Raw genomic sequence first — 16,798 nt, forward strand, 5'->3', positions numbered from 1 at the left:
CAGGAGACACACAAGCACCAGATATGAACAACAGGCTTTAATCACTTCTGAACCGCTGACGTCACTTCCTGTCCGCCCTGCACTCAGTTCCCCTAGCACGCACCAATTTATGTTTTTAATGTATTATTTTCTCTTATTATGTCTACTATATTGGGTAATGGGAGCGTAAAGGTGGCTGTAGGGGTGTTATTTCATGTTGAGAAGGCTCTAATAATGTGAACATGTGTTCTATGATTGAACTACAAAAATATTCAATTTATATTCATATTTCTTGAACCAATTAATGAGTGATTACTGTACAGGGCCAGTAGGACCGATAAGTGAAAGTTTTTAGAATCCTTGAATGATTTTTGCCTTTTTGCCCAAACTAAGCATATACGTAGGTCACATATATACAAGCATATATATATATATATATACATATATATATATATATTGTCACATTGTCATATTGTCACATTGTATGTATATATATATATATACGTACATATATATACATATACATACATATATACAATCTTTTAATGATTTTTGCCTTTAATGACTTTAAAATGACTATAATCAGAATAAAACAGGCAAAAAATATATATTTTCCTTTTTACAGACAGTAATGTATATATCATATATATCATATATATCATATATATATGTATCATATATATCATATATATCATATCATATATGTACCATATATATCATATATATATATGTATCATATATATGATATATATATGCATTACTGTCTGTAAAAAGGAAAATATATATTTTTTGCCTGTTTTATTCCGATTAGAGTCATTTTAAAGTCATTAAAGGCAAAAATTATTAAAGGATTGTATATATGTATGTATATGTATATATATATATGTATATATATGTACATACAATGTGACAATATAAATAAAATTAACAGACAACAAGTGAACAATATTTGTTCAATATTTGAACAATATTGTTGCTAGTATTGATCCAATACTGATTCCGATGTTGGTATTGATCTCCCCACTTCTTCACACTCTCTGTTTGTTGATTGCAACGCAGCCGTTTTCTAGCGTGCACTGAATTTTGCTATGCTTCTCAGCAGGGGCGCCCCAGAGGGGGGAAAGGTTGGACAATGCCAAGGACCCCTGACTGGCAGGAGCTCAAAAAAAAAAAGATGAAGCGGCAACAGCTGTGGCTTTATGGGGGCTAGAATTCCTGGCAGCATTCCCTTCACTCATAATGTTAATTGTACATGTGGAAGTGTGCAAATTGAGACAAATGGTTGTTGTTATTGATCAAAATGATGGTTCTCTGTGTTAGTTGGGCCAGTATTAGGACCCCGGGGATAGCTGCAGAGGATCGTTTATATCATATTATACTGTATATCATTAATATTCACGGTAATACTGTTTGTTTCTTTTAAGTACGGGCAAATTGGTATCAATCCAATACCGTGTATATTCATGGTCAATTTTGCCAACCCCGATACGAATATGGATCCTTTTTAAAACAGCTGAAAGAGTTTAGGCCAACCATATGAACAAAAATATTGCAGCTAGTTCTTAAAATGAACATAGAAGTGAACATACAATATCCACCTCATCATGCTAGTGTTATAGAGACAGTATTTGTATTGATCCGCCCAGCCCTAATGTGCACCATCGGACGTACATAACAAACAAGGTGATGTCAGCTGCAGTGCCACATCAGGTTCTGCTCCACTGATAAGACCAGCCGGGATTAGACGTGCAATAACTGGCAGCTCCTCCGCTAATAAGACCTGACTGCTCATGAGGAATAACAAAGTTCATGGTATGATAAGCGCAAGCGGTGGAGGCATGTCAACGGGGAGCAGAGGTGTAAGAAAAAGCAACGTGCGTCAGAGCATCCATCACTCTGTGATTGCGGTCGGAGGCAGGATGCTGCACAGCCGGCAGTCTGCAACCTTTCCCTTTTCACCCTCGCACATTTTTCTTAACAGATTAATGAACAGATGGATAACTTTCTGCAGCTTTATCAAGGAGACACGGCTCGACATCATGGCCGACTTATGGAACGGACCCCCAAGGTCTCTGATGCCAGCAATCAGTGCTCTGGCCTTGCTCTTTTTTGAAAGAGGCAATTTAAGCCCCAAACTAAGCATATAGGTCACACTCACGCTCTGATTGTACAATCTTTCTCACAGCACGGGAGCTCAAGTAAAGACTTGCAATCGATGGGACTTGTCTCTGGTGTGAATCAATAATGCCTCGCTTTGAAATCGTCCGTCATGTCATTGGTGAATATAAAAAGCATAATTGGGAACAGCGTTCTCCAGCATCCTGTATTGATGTCGTCCTTGCTGTGGAGAAAGAGACACCATTCTGCATCATTAACTTTGTATTATTTCCTGATGACGCCTGCCGCCGCTGCTGCTGCTGCTTCCCCACCTGCTGAACTTTAAGCGTTGCGTGTGATTGGGCTTTCACGCCGCATTTTCACTTCTTTCACTCGCTGAAGCGGGAAGTGAATCTTGTGGGATGAATTTAGGAGGAGTGTTGGAATAAATGTAGTGCTACCTAGGCAGCGGAGTGAGTCTTTGCCAATGGATTATTCCAGAAACGTCACTTCCTAGGGTTGGGTAGGTCTAGCCAAATCTTGATTACGTATATCGATACCAAGGGTAGGATCAGTATTGGATTGATTCTAGCGTCATGAGATTAATATCTTTAAGTTCTCTTTTATGTTTAGTTTCACAAATATGTGGACGCAGTTTGTTACATTGCTGATATTGTTTTATGTTGGAGGGCTTTGGAGGTTTTCCCCAGGAAGTGCTAGTATTTACCTCCACCGAGCACAGGGTGGAAGTTATGTTTGTTTGTTTGTTTATCTTTGTCCAAAATAACTTGAAAAGTTCTGAATGGATTTCAGGAGTTGTCGGAAATCTATTACATTTTCTGGGTGATCCGGAACGATGTCTACATTCAGGAATTTTTTAAAAGGATTCTTTAACACGCAGACCTCACAGCTAGGAGACCCGAGTTCAATTCCACCCTCGGCCATCTCTGTGTGGAGTTTGCATGTTCTCCCCGTGCATGCGTGGGTTTTCTCCGGGTACTCCGGTTTCCTCCCACATTCCAAAAACATGCTAGGTTAATTGGCCACTCCAAATTGTCCATAGGTATGAATGTGAGTGGGAATGGTTGTTTGTCTATATGTGCCCTGTGATTGGCTGGCCACCAGTCCAGGGTGTACCGCGCCTCTCGCCCGAAAACAGCTGGGATAGGCTCCAGCACCCCCGCGACCCTCGTGAGGAAAAAGCGGTAGAAAATGAATGAATGACTGAATGATTCTTTAACATTGTGAGGTAGGACCATTTTCGGCACAAAAAAAATGGTCATAGCACTCGTTTGGGACATAGCCTCCCTGGTACACTGGGCTGTTGGTGGGCTTGGTGTTAGCACGCTAATGTTAGCATTGCGAGCATGCTAACATGACCATACTAGTATTATTTTCATGGGTGGACACATACACTTTATATACATCACTATCATGTTAGCTGTTAGCATGCTAATTTTGTCAAACTAGCATTTTTCATGGGTAGACAATAATATAAACATTTAGCACTATTATGCTAGATGTGAGTACACTAACATGAGTATTGCTAGAGTAGCATTTTTAGTCATTTTCATGAGTAGATGCTATTATGCTAGATGTTAGCAAGCTAACGCGCAGACTAGCATTTTTTGCCATTTTCATTAATATGAACTTAAGCAGACACTTGGCGCTATCATGCAAGGTGTTAGCACACTAATGTTAGTATGTTACTATGCTAACATAACTAGTAACATTTTTAACATTTTCAGAAGTATACAAACCCGCAGTGCCAGGTGTTAGCATGGTAATGTAGCATTTTTAGCATTCCTTAAGTCATTCAAACCCTTCCATGGTATGTTTTCATGATCAAGGAATCTAAATATGTAGATAAAATGACTGTATGACTAATATTTATGGTGTAAATCACAATATGGAGGGGGAACTATGGCGCTAGGCAGAGGTCTGCGCTCTCTGAACGATTTTCTAGATTCTCTTTTTTTCCTGTCACCCTCCTGTATTAATAGTTTCACATATATTTCCCATATTTCCCATACTTTCATGAAAGAAATGTCCTCTCGGCAACACTCGGGGTACATAACAAATCCTCTTTGTTGATTTTGTTACATTGTGTTTTATTCCACTAAATATTGTTACTGTACATTTTTTGAAACAAAAAAAATATACGACCCCCATCGCCGGCTAGCATATGTTACCAATAGTCGTTTAAAAGAACTAATCGTCCAAAATATTTTAATTTTTCACAATTCAGAGTTAACCTGCATACAAATTTCCCCACTGAGGGACGAATAAAGGCATATCTTAATCATATAAGTTGTTAATTGTTGTTTGGCCCAAATAAAATAACTCATTCATGGTCGTCACTCACAAAATTAAACATTTAAAAATATCAAAGTCTCCCTTTGCGTCCTTTGAATTTTCAATATGCAGTAAGGTTTGGACAACCCAGTCATAGGCTATGCAGTGAATGATAGCTAATGTTAGTAGCTAAACTTTGCCAAATCGCTACAACAAATTTAACTAATGCACGTGCGTATGGGCCAAACAGAAACATTTTTTTAATCAATAACACTATTATTACTCAATTCAACTTAATGTTGTTGCTTTGTGTTAAGTGTGTGGACTCATTTTTATATGTAAATAAAAATCACCAATAATCATTGGTGAGGCTTGGGAACTTTCTCTGGCGGCTGCAGCCCCCACGAAAGAGGGCCCGGCGACGTCCACGCCTCACAGATGTCGCTATTGACTCGATAATGTTAGTACAACGGAAGCGCATAGTAAGATGACTGTACCTTTAACTGCTGAGGAGACGTCGCCGGGTACTGCGCATGCGCCGGAAGTTGCTGCCGCAGACAGCAGCAGCAGCAGTGATTCGGCATCGCAGAGCAACGGGAGTAAATCTGTCCGTTTTGAACCATGGCGACGAACTAAACGATGCCTTTCGCAGAGGTTGACGGAGAGTAAGTAGCCGTGTCTTTGCTACGCATCCTGCTTGCTCCATACCGGGTGACAACGCCACTGTTTTATCGAGACAGATATTCGGAGAAGACGAGGAGGGAGAGGGCAACAATGGGACTGTATGTTTGAGACGAGCTAAGTTAGCTAGCCACTCAGCTGGCACTCTTCTTACTAGCAACCTGCGGCTTTGTATCTCCGTTACTGCTCACCCTTTGCTTTCTCTACGTCTGCCCGGCTGTCGGACGGCCTAGCGGCTCATTGTTATCCGAGAAATGTCATTCCAGGACAGTCTGTGCATTTTTACATCCATGTATCATATGATAAGTCCTGAATGAAGCCGGTTCTTCATGTCATTGAGCTGCTTAGGTCAGTGGTAGTCAAAGTGTGGCCCGGGGGCCATTTTCGGCGTGTAGATATTTTTTATTGGCCCCTGGGAATCTAAAATAAACATTTATTGGCTTACATTGGATTGTTAAATTTGGACAACCCTCATGATGTGGCCATCCATCATATATTTATTGATTTTTTATGGGTTATGCTTTTAGTTTTATGGCTTCTAGCAACTTATGTGGTGCGCGAGTTGCTCCTGGTGTCAGAAATATCCACATGCACTTGGGTCCTGTTTACATGTAATGGAAGTGATGTGCCCTGGTGTGAGTTTCCACCCGTAAAAGGCAAGTGTTAAAGGTGATAACAAAAGGTTGACGTCACCGGGCTCGTCCTGCTTGATCCTGCTTCACATCGACTTCGGAGTGAAGAGGAGTGCTGTAGTTTGTGAGGAGCAGCCTTTTTTCGCCCTGGCATCTAATGGTCGGTGTCTGGAAGGAAGAGGTCTGCCTCTGATCAAATTTCGGGTATCCTAAGGGCGCACTTAACTAATGGGATGCTATCGATGTTTCTCCCCTGATCTTTGCACGGCGGAATGTTAATGCCACTGCTGTTTTTTGGCTGCTCTGAGTCATGTTTTATTGTAATGTCATGGCCGGAAATGATGAAGGACTATGAATGGATAATGCTGAGGAATGCTTTCCATATGGTAAGATGACTGAGGTGTGTGCGTTGAGCTCAATCCATGTTTGTATTTGTATAATGATTTTCAGCATGATATGTGCTGAGAAAATATGGCTTTGTCTTTGCGTTAGCATAACAAAGGTTAGGCTTTTTTGTGTTTACGGCAGCTGGGAGGATCTGCCCTGAGAAATGTTTGCTTACTCAAGCAAGAGGCTGACCTTACTTGTCCAAAAGTGCAGTTCTGCAATGTAGCTTTCTTCCCTAACATTTTTCCAAAGAGCACATAATTAAATTTCAGAACGTGTTGTCTGAGAAACTCAGGCCCCCAGACTGTGCAATTATCGAGTAGAAGGAAACCTTTTTGCAACGAGGTGCTATGTTTCCCAGCCCAATGAAGATTAATTAGGTCTTAGAAACAAATGACTGTAAGGCCTTTTCCATTTGTATAATGCTCTCATGTCACCTCTACCAAGGACAAAGCCTTTATGGTAGATATTTGAGGATATTGTGATGCTAACAACCTTAAACTGCGCCATAGAACCTCAAAGGGTGATCACAATCTCCGCTGATTTCATGTGAAAAGGGAGGAAACAGAACTGTCAAAATGTCCCCGTTGTAAAATCTTTATTCACAGTACAGGAAGTGTTGGAAGCCACATTTTCACATACCTTAGTTACCCAAGTTAGTAATCTGTGCCTCCGCAGCGGCAAATGAACTATGTTTCTTCCAAATACCATTATCACTGGAGAAGGTTGAGGCATAGTTAAAGTTGGACAGTGAAGCCGTGCTACCCGCTACGCAAGCTAGAATGTAAAGTATTCAACATACAAACCAGACACTTGGTTTTAGGAACCGCTGACTTCCACATTAATGGCATTGCGAGCGGTATGGCGGAATTAGTCGGTAAAAACAGAATCTACTCTCTACGCAGAATTTTGCAGAAATTGGCAAATGGTGAATGCTATGCTGGCATTGTGAGAAGGAACGTTTGTGCGGGGAAGTGTTTCCCCAGCGGGCCGCTCAATCATGGCAGAATCTCACACACATGTTGAAACGGCTGAAACACCGGCAGAAGGTGGCGTAAAAACTTCTAAACTCATCTCTTACGGAGCGTGAATGGGAGCTAGCCAAGGTTAGCTTTGTTTAGCAATGCATGCTAGTGTGGCTCAGGCTGAATTGAGTGTGTTTACCGATTGTTGTAAGGGACCTATGATGCTTTTTCCACTTGTCTGACTTATAAATGTAGTTAGAATGTTGTATTCTCATGTTGGAAGCTAGCCCCGAAAGAGGTAAGAATGGCTCTAAACGTTTTTCGTTTTTCTAACACGTGAGCTGGACTTCCTTTTATGGCCGTGTTTGGGGGCGTACAAACTGTAGGCCTGCCCTCCTCCTCGCTTGGAGTGTGACCAATCACAGTGGAGTGGGTGTGCCTGGAGGCACTGACCTTTTTGGATATACAGCGGGAATAGGTGCAGATTGTGGGAGATCTAGAAAGCTTTATGTGCTGGTTATGGGGTGGAGCTGCTCTGTAGGAGTTCACAGTTTCGACCTTCAAAATAAGAGAGCTGATGTTGAATTGGTGACTTAATCTAGCATTACAGTTTGCCGTCCACCCTGGATTGGTGGCCAGCCAATCGCAGGGCACTTACAGACATCATACCTATGGACAGTTTAGTCTCCAGTTAACCTTCCATCCGCCCATTTTCTATGCCGCTTATCCTTACTAGGGTCACGGGTAGGCTGGAGCCTATCCCAGCTGACTCTGGGTGAGAGGCGGGGCTACACCCTGGACTGGTGGCCAGCCAATGGCAGGGCACATATATCCAGTTAACATAACATGCATATCTTTGGACTTTGGACGTGGGAAGAAGCCGGGGAGTACACGCAACCCCAGATCTTCCAGATCTCCTGACAACGTGGTCCAGTAGTTGCTGTGCTTATCTCAGATGAAGCATATACAGTACATGGTGTGTTTGCACAGTACACCTACAAAACTAAGCAGGCAAGCCTGAATGTCAGGAGCACCAGGTTCGTTCGTTCATGTCATGCTGGTCAGCATGCGAGAAAATGACTGCTTTCCACCAAAGGGAAATACCACTTGCTCATGAGTCATGTGCTGACTCTTTGACCTGTCACCACAAACTCCAGAGTCTTTGCTGAAGGGAAGACGGACAGAAAAGCAAGTCTGCCTTTAGGCTGTCCTGCCAACCACTGACAAATGTATTAGAATTAATTGAGGTCCAGCAAAAGAGGCCCCTTTGCTTATAAAGTGCGGCTTCTTGGCTTTTTTTTGTCAGCTGTATGTGCGTATACAAGGTTGACGCTTGCAAACAAATTAAGAAAAATATACTGAGGTTTTGATGTTTGTCATGCAAAAATGTTCACATTTTGTTCCGGCTGATCAACAACCTCTCTATCTGCATGAACTTTGACCTCCTTTCAGCTATTCAAAGATAGATAAGTGTCTGCGCTTTGATAATGTCTATCGTTATTAAATACCATTATCCAAGTCGCTTTTTAAGATGCTGCCAAAGCTGCAATTTGGATCACATCCACATGAAATTCAGTTGGACCTCCCAGCTTCCCAATCCTGCGTACACGTAGCAAAATATCAGATAGGGTTTTTTTAATTTTAATGCTTTGGAGCTTTAAAGGTCAAACACAATCAGTCCTGAGACGCTGATCCAATTCATTCATATTTCAAAACAATGTGCCCTATGGGAAATAATGGCAATAGAAACAATAGCTACCATTTATTTACTTTAGAGCCAATGGTCAGGTGACAAAGATGATGTCATTGTCTGGTTTGAATAAATTGGCCATGACGTGTGCTATTGTAATATGGAGCTTTATGGTTGTGTTGATGCTTATTTAACAACACAACATTAAGTTGCTGACCTGCAATTGTTAGTTGTATTACATGCGGCGGTAGACCTACTGTATAACGCTGACACGTGATTTAAAAAAATCTTTCAGTACATGGCATATTAACAGAGCAAAAACAACAGGAACAACACAAATGGGAAAAATCTTTTACAAGAATAAAGTCAAAATAAAGAGAAAAAAGCTGTAATTTTCTGAGAATAATGTTGCAATATTATGAGGAAGAATATTGTCATTACAATAATTTTTTTCAAAGTCGGAATATTATGAGAAGCAAACAAAGCACCAAATAAATTAGGTTGAGGAAAAAGTCATGCTTCTAGCACAGAGTGAAGAAAATATGGGACTAAAGTCATAGTTACAAGAAGAAAGTTGAAATATAACTCAACTGAAATGGAAAAAGCAGCTGTAATTTTACAAGAATAAAGTCAAAAAGGTCGTAAGTCACGATTTTATGAAAATAAAGTCGGAATATTATGAGGTCAAATAATGTCCGTTTAGTAGCACAGAGTGAAAAAAATAAATGTATTAAAATATTAGTATAAAAAGTAACATGCAAAATAAAATAATGTTTGTAAAATTAGGCTGCAGAAAAGTTATAATATTATGGTAATAAAATCAAAATATTATGGTAATAGATTACGAAAGGAAAATTTATGAAATAAAAGTACTCCACCACTGGAGTGCCCAGCATGCCTTGCGGGCACTTAAAAAAAACATTTGTAGTTACCTGTTAGAATGGAACGGTAGTGCATTGCTGTTGCACGCTTTTGGTGAGCGTGTATTCGTTTGCCCGATTTCGCTGGCCATTGCAGACTGACGTGCTGCTTCCTATTTCCTGTGTGACTTCAAGATGGCCACGGCACTGATGCACAGATGTCTTGTATCCTATCATGATGTTTGTGAGCGACCAGTGGTGGTCCCAATAAATGAACGTATAGGAAACACTGTAGTCATCATTAGCATGAATGTTTGATGACATCATCAAAATGCAGACTCTGAATAAAAGTGAATTGGAACACACTGATAAAAACAAACTCACCCCCAAGAAAACCGCCCCAACGGCTGAGGTAAATATTGCTGATCATAAACACCGGCGACGTCTCGGAGGTGACTTGAGTGGAATCTTGAGAGCAGGGAGTGGGAGTACAATGTGATTGCAAATGGAACACATCCGCACAGCTTTCCAGATGCTAAATTCACTGGATGAAACGAGTAGCCAGCCGTGATTGGTCTTGCAAAATAAAAGCAGTTTCTTCTCAAGTGGCCTCACGGAGGCCCTGATGCTGTATGCCGTAGAAGGTTCGACTCCCGTCAATCCTCCGCAAAACATAACGACGGCTGTAATAAGAGGATAATATCAAAGCCCTACTTTATTCATGAGACGCCGGGGCAGGACGATGAATAACAGATCACAAGGTACAAAGAGTGTGGCGAACTTAACTATCTTTTATCTTTCAGATGTTGCCGGGGATTCACGTGGCGCTTGTTAAATCACGCTGATTAGTCGGCCCTCATTCTGTTGTTGTTGATTGAAATGTCCCGGCAAACGTGCGTGTTCTTGATGCAGTAAATTATCTTTGCTGGAACCAACCTGATGTGGAATTTCAGACGAGCAATTTGAATTGGAAATGTGCAACCAGGCTCTCCTCGCTTCTCATTTCCCTGCAAGGGGCCAATGAATGTTAAATCTCCAGCAGGTGTTACCTGTGAATTTAATGGGCGCGGGAGATTTTATTCCTGTTTTTTCCGCCTTGGTAGTTTTAGGTGCAATCCACACAGAAATGTTTTCCGGTCAAAACAACAAAGTATTTGATCCTTTCAGCCTTTCTTCCACATGCAAACGTTCCATTCTGGGTGCCCGGAAATGATATTATCTGAATACGGCTTCCAGAGTAGGAGAATCCGAAGCTAGGGATGTTAGGTATATTTTAAAAACAGAGTGACTCATGATAATGTAGAGAAGGTCGGCTGTTCAATCCTCACCCTCCTACGCCCGGTCACTGTTGTGGCGTTCCCGGGCAAGACACTTGACCCACCAAGTGCTGCCCACACCAGTTAGTAGTGGTTGGAGAGCTCCGTAGGCGCAAATTGGCAGCCATGTTTCTGTCAGACAACCCCAGGACAGCTGTGATTCCAGATGTAGTTTACCACCACCAGTGTGTGGCTGAGGATGGAATGGGTTGACTTCATAGTGAAGCACTTTGGGTGCCTTGAAGAGCACTATAAAAACCGAATCCATTATTATTATTTTGACATGATAAAATAAAGAATCCAATGATATGAACGTAGTATTCTTACAGTATTTTCAAATGTAAAAGAGCACATCATACCCCCAAGTATGCGGTAAGGCAGTGGCAAAAAATAAAGTCAACAGATTAACATGTCAAATGAGTTTAGCTTTCCAGACACAGTCCAAAAAAAGATGAATAAACATCTTATTGTTTGATGGGATCAATATAAAATATAACAGTGAGGAAACAGACCCATTTAAGGAATGACACATTTCTTCCAAAGTGGCAAAGATAAGTAAATATAAGTTTCTGTCACACTAGTGCAATGAAAATGCTGTGTTAGCTTGGAAACGTCAATCCCACAAAGGTGCAACATTGCAAAGTAAACAAGTTCATTCATTCATTCATTTTCTACCGCTTTTTCCTCACGAGGGTCGTGGGGGTGCTGGAGCCTATCCCAGCTGTCTTTGGGTGAGAGGCGGGGTACACCCTGGACTGGTTGCCAGCTATTCACAGGGCACATATAGACAAACAACTATTCACACTCACATTCATACCTATGGACAATTTGGAGTGGCCAATTAACCTAGCATGTTTTTGGAATGTGGGAGGAAACCGGAGTACCCGGAGAAAACCCACGCATGCACGGGGAGAACATGCAAACTCAGAGGGTGGAATTGAACCATGGTCTCCTAGCTGTGAGGTCTGCGTGCTAACCACACACCATGCAACCCAGTAACCAAGCAAAAAAGTTAGCATACTTGCCTCTGTTGGTCCAGCCGGTCATGATATGCCGTACTCCCTCAGGACGTCAGAGCCGCTCTGCATAGTCTACAAATGGCGTGGCTTTTGTCAAGGTTTGCGTCCTCCTTCTAAAATCCAAAGATTTCAAAACATCATTTTTTTTTACTGATGTGTTAAAATTATTCCACACTTGCTAACTAGCTAGTGCTAGCACGTCTGCTGCCATTTACATCCATTCAGTCATGGCAGACCATGGAGCAAGCATGACAGTCCTTTCAGCGGGACGCTATCAAAAAAAAAAGACTATCAATTCCTTCTCCACAATCGATTCATCTAAAGATCTATTGCTGATTGTTATCGTACAGGCGGCTGCAACAGGCGAATCTCTTGCTTGTCCACCCGAAAATGTCGGCTTGCCGTTTCCGTGTATACAAGCAACCCGCTTCTGTCCGAAAACGATGTCATGTGACCTTTATTGAGCTTTGAAGACAAGCCAAGATAATATATGAATATTTCGACTGGCATGACTCACCCCAGCCGACATTCTCCTGATATTTGGTTGTCTTATACTCCAAAATGACGCACACGTAGTAATTCCACATTGTTGTAAGTCGAGACAAGCCTGTTTCTTCCTCTAGGTGTGCCTTGTGTATTATATCCTTCCGTCTCTATACTATACGACTATTTACTAATCCGACACAGTGTGGACAATCATTTTTCTCAACCTGACAAAAATAATACATCTCGGTAATGTTTCTGTGTGGGCAGGGCCTGGTTGTCCCCCGTAACCCCCCCCCCCCCCCCCCCCTTCTTCCCGTATATCCTCTCAGCCGTGTATTGTGCTTTAAACAGGTTGTTTTTCTTGAGTGGTCAAAGTCCGGAGACGACACTGCAAGGGTCAATATCAGGTCAGGCTGGGAGTCAGAAACGGGGAGCACATGATCCATCCAGATGGGGGTGTTGTGGCCGTCATGGGCAAGTGGTGGCGAGGCCCTGAGAAGAAGAGAATCACCTGCAGGGCCGTAGGTCATGCGGCATTTGGTTTGCTCACATTGCTAAGTAACTGCAGGCTTCAGACCTGGTTTTTACACTCTGAGTCTAACCTTGCTACATGATTGTGCTTTTCATTTTGTTGTGTGTGGATTTGCATGTTAGGAAGCAGGTTCCAATTAAGGGGAAAAAAAAGATCTTTTCCATTGCCAGGTAGTTTGCATGATCAACAAACCTGAAGCCCCAAGCCAGGGAGGGAAACCAAAATACACAGACACAAAAGGCTTGTAGCAGTTGTTGTGTCTTCATCTTGAGGGCAATCATAGAAGAATGCAAGCCTCGCTGTGACATTCACAGGAGGTGCGAGGGCATCACGGTATGATCAGCCTCGGCGGAGTCACTGGAGACAACAGAGCCGGTTTATCCACCTCCATCTTTGCCGGAACAGCAGAGGAGCAGGGCAGATGCAGCTATCAGTTTATAGCACAAGATAAGGCCGTCTCAATCAGATCACAAGAGCCTCCACTGATCCGCTACACCCCCAAAACGACATTACCCTCTCTCTAATGAAAGCCTGCAAGGCGAGCCCCATATCATATTCTAAGCAATGCTAATAAATGCCATTATCGTGTCTGTGGTTGCTGCTACGCTTTTCCACTGTTCTTGCCAACCGTGCATATCAGGGCATCATTAGCTGCAGAGGCTCAGAGCGTGACCCAGTCTGCGGGGTCACAAAGAACGCCGCAATAGAAAAGCACCAGTAAAGCCGCCGATGGTGGAGGGGATACAGAGACAGTGAGATCAACGTGTCATAGTTGGCACAGACGTTGGATCAAGCTTCCAGAGGATTAGACGAGGAGGGGGGAGGAGACGTAAAAGTCTGTCGGCTAATTGGGCTTTATTTTTAATATTTCAGACGGTTCATTAGAGACTGGATTTCTGCTCTGTTTGGAGTCTTTTTGGGACAGGCCTCACAAGCAGAAGAACAGGAAATCTATCTCCAGTTGGTCATGGGAGTCAACTTACATTTGTGATAGCAACTTTTCTTGACTGGAATTTCAGTCGCCTGACTTTTGCCTCAGCAGGCGTCCCTCGCTACATTGTGGTTTGAACACCGTGGCCTCACTCTACTGCCTTCTTTCCTTAATTACCGTATTTTCTGGACTATAAGTCGCATAAGGCCAAAAATGCACAATTGGGTAGAAAAAAAACATAAGTCACATTTTTTGCGGGTAATTTATTTTACAAACTACTTGACCAAAACAGACATTGCGTCACCTCAGAAGGCAAGTTCTAACATTAATAAAAGAATAGAGAACAAGCTGAATAGTATGTGTAAGATATGCTAACACAATGGTTATTCAGCTACACGAAAAATAAACATGAACATAAACATGTCCAGTGTTTATGTAACAAACACTTTTTTTCATTTATAAGCCGCTCTGGAGTATAAGTCGCAGGAACAGCCAACCGATGAAAAAAAGTGTGACTTATAGTCCGGAAAATACGGTAATTCATAATTAAATTGACTGTTTTGTGGTTGAATATAGTCCAATAGTCGTAAAAAAAAAATTACATTTCAGCAAATTGTACGAATTAATGGATTAAAAGAAATATTTTTGAGCATCAAAAAGGCATTCAAAAGACGTGATATGAAGTCTAATACTATCTGTGACTTGTGTCTGCCTTTAGGAAGCCGGGCCTGGGCTAGCTAAAGTTGACTGTTAGCATTTTGATGTAGTTTTAAGCACACATATTAAGACTAAAACAGTAATATGTACTTTAAATTGAAGAAAATGTAGTTTTGACATAGTTTTATGTCATATATTCATGTTATATATTACGTCTTTCAGCCATTTTATGCTTGACAATGCTTATTTAAGCCTTCAATACATACAATTTGCATAAATGGGCAAAAATTAATAATAGACTGTATTCAACCATGACACAGCAATCATTTATGAATTAAAGCTATGGCAAACTGCAACGTAAAAAAAAAATCTATTTGGTATATCAAAATAACACATCGAATAATAAAAATGTACGGGTATGTATTTGTGTGAAGAGTCATTGAGTTTTGGAGCTGTGTCAGGATGCGATGGAGGCTACTCTGAGAGAGCCGCAGAGGTGAGCAGGCCGTCGGCCTTTTGCCTTGACCCTTCTCCAGGCCTGAGTGCGTGGGTGTTTTTTTTCCCTCTGAGTGCGTGCAGTGCACTGGAGAGCAAGCGGCACTTAGAATGGGGCTGTTTATAACCTCCTCACCCTCTGGTCCTGTTTGCACCCATTGTTGACCACAGTGAATGGTATCTCCGTGCCTTGAAAAGTAACCAGATGACATTCTTCCTGTTGTTGCAAAGGGCCCGGGGTTGTGTTGTGAAAAGCAGCTGAAAGGATAGGCTAAGATTGTGACCTTCACGGGCTAATCTCTTGGGCATGTCATTGGCTTGGCCGTATGAAGCAAACGCAGACCTCTTTTCCTGTGATAGCTGTCAACCAAGTCAAACAAGGTCCAAATTCCTACGCAGTTTTCAACACTTCCAGTCCAGAAGCTGTTTTTGAGGAACTGGGGGTGGGGAGTACGTGGCCTGGATCCCGACAGGCAGTACTTCTGACACCTACATTGTCCAGACAGTCTGAGCAGCATATGAGTGACGGCTCCGTACATAAACCTGTGGCATCAGCAGCCCCGCTTCTCCGCGCCATTATTGAAATACTACCACTGCTGCAAAAGCATCGTGGATTGAAATGCACTTAGTGAGGCCGTAAACATCAGTGCAGCCTTCCAACTAGCCTGTGTTGTTTATGTTTCCTCCTCTTGGGTGGATTTGTTGTCTTCAGCAAGTGCGGTTGTCACTCTCAAGGTTCCATCCAGTTTTCCTTTGCCGTTGCTTCACGTACATGAACACGTTTTACGGTGTGAAGCTGACTGATTTATTACATACACACACGTATTTGTCTTTTCTTTGCATTCTAAAGATATTAAAAACAGCTAGTAAGGGGCAGGTAATTAATGCACATAATGTGACACACTTATGCTGTGTAGGAAGGCAGCCGTTAAGGTTTTATGGTTTTGTATCCACGCTATGAGCATGTACAGGTATATTCACCATAACATATAATACAGTAGTGGAGCATCGTTGGTGCTTTTTGGAGGATTTTTCCGAAGGCTTTATAGGCGGAATACTGGAGGTCCATCTCATTATGTGCATTCTTGGCTGCCTTCTTGTAACTGCTTTTATATCTTCACAGCGCGCAGGAAGGAGAGAGACAGGTGTTCCTGGAATCTAACGGAATTTAATAATTGAATAAAATGTAATATTATTATTTTTATTATTGAATTTAGTACATTTAATTTTGTAATGATTTTTGTAAGGAGATAGTGGACATTGTATTTACTATGGCAAAAGTACACACTGTATCCTGGTAAAATATGTGTAAAAAAAAAAAAGACGATTACAAAATGTAAATGTAAAAAATATAACAGAATTGGGTAAAAAAAAAAAAAAAAAGGGCCCTATGTCTATTGTAGTGAACTGACCTGTTTGAGTTTTGTTGAGGCTTTCTTGCTATGATCTCCAAGCCGCTCTTTGAGCTAGAACAGAGTTCTCACCCTCGACCCTGTGAAAGACATGCAGGCTTCCTGTGTTAAGGCTTGGCCACCTGTATGGGGTTAAGATTGGGGTCAGATCTGTCACGGGAGTCTCTGGGGGCCCCTATTTTGTAACAGCAAGGGACTGACATGGAACATGCCACAAAAAGAAAAGCCGTCAGGTTCCCAGTGCCTCTTTTGTGCGACATCTTTCAACGATAAATGATTGGCGTATCTGCTGCCATTTCCCCCTTTTGTTTGCGTCCATTCGGTCTTGAGAGCAGATAATGAAATTGACCATTATGTGTGATGT

General features: G+C 41.9%; 1 protein-coding gene across 1 annotated transcript in view; it reads left to right on the forward strand.

Moving 5' to 3' along the window:
• The first annotated feature begins 4,905 nt into the window (after window positions 1–4,905).
• Window positions 4,906–16,798, forward strand: part of fam222ba (family with sequence similarity 222 member Ba) — a 35,889-nt gene continuing 23,996 nt past the window's right edge. The window contains exon 1 of the mRNA XM_058077334.1: window positions 4,906–5,036. The gene's annotated coding sequence lies outside the window, so the exon portion shown is untranslated. The remainder of the gene's footprint in view (window positions 5,037–16,798) is intronic.

The sequence above is a fragment of the Doryrhamphus excisus genome, chromosome 7, assembly GCF_030265055.1.
Source record: "Doryrhamphus excisus isolate RoL2022-K1 chromosome 7, RoL_Dexc_1.0, whole genome shotgun sequence".
Lineage (NCBI taxonomy): Eukaryota > Metazoa > Chordata > Actinopteri > Syngnathiformes > Syngnathidae > Doryrhamphus > Doryrhamphus excisus.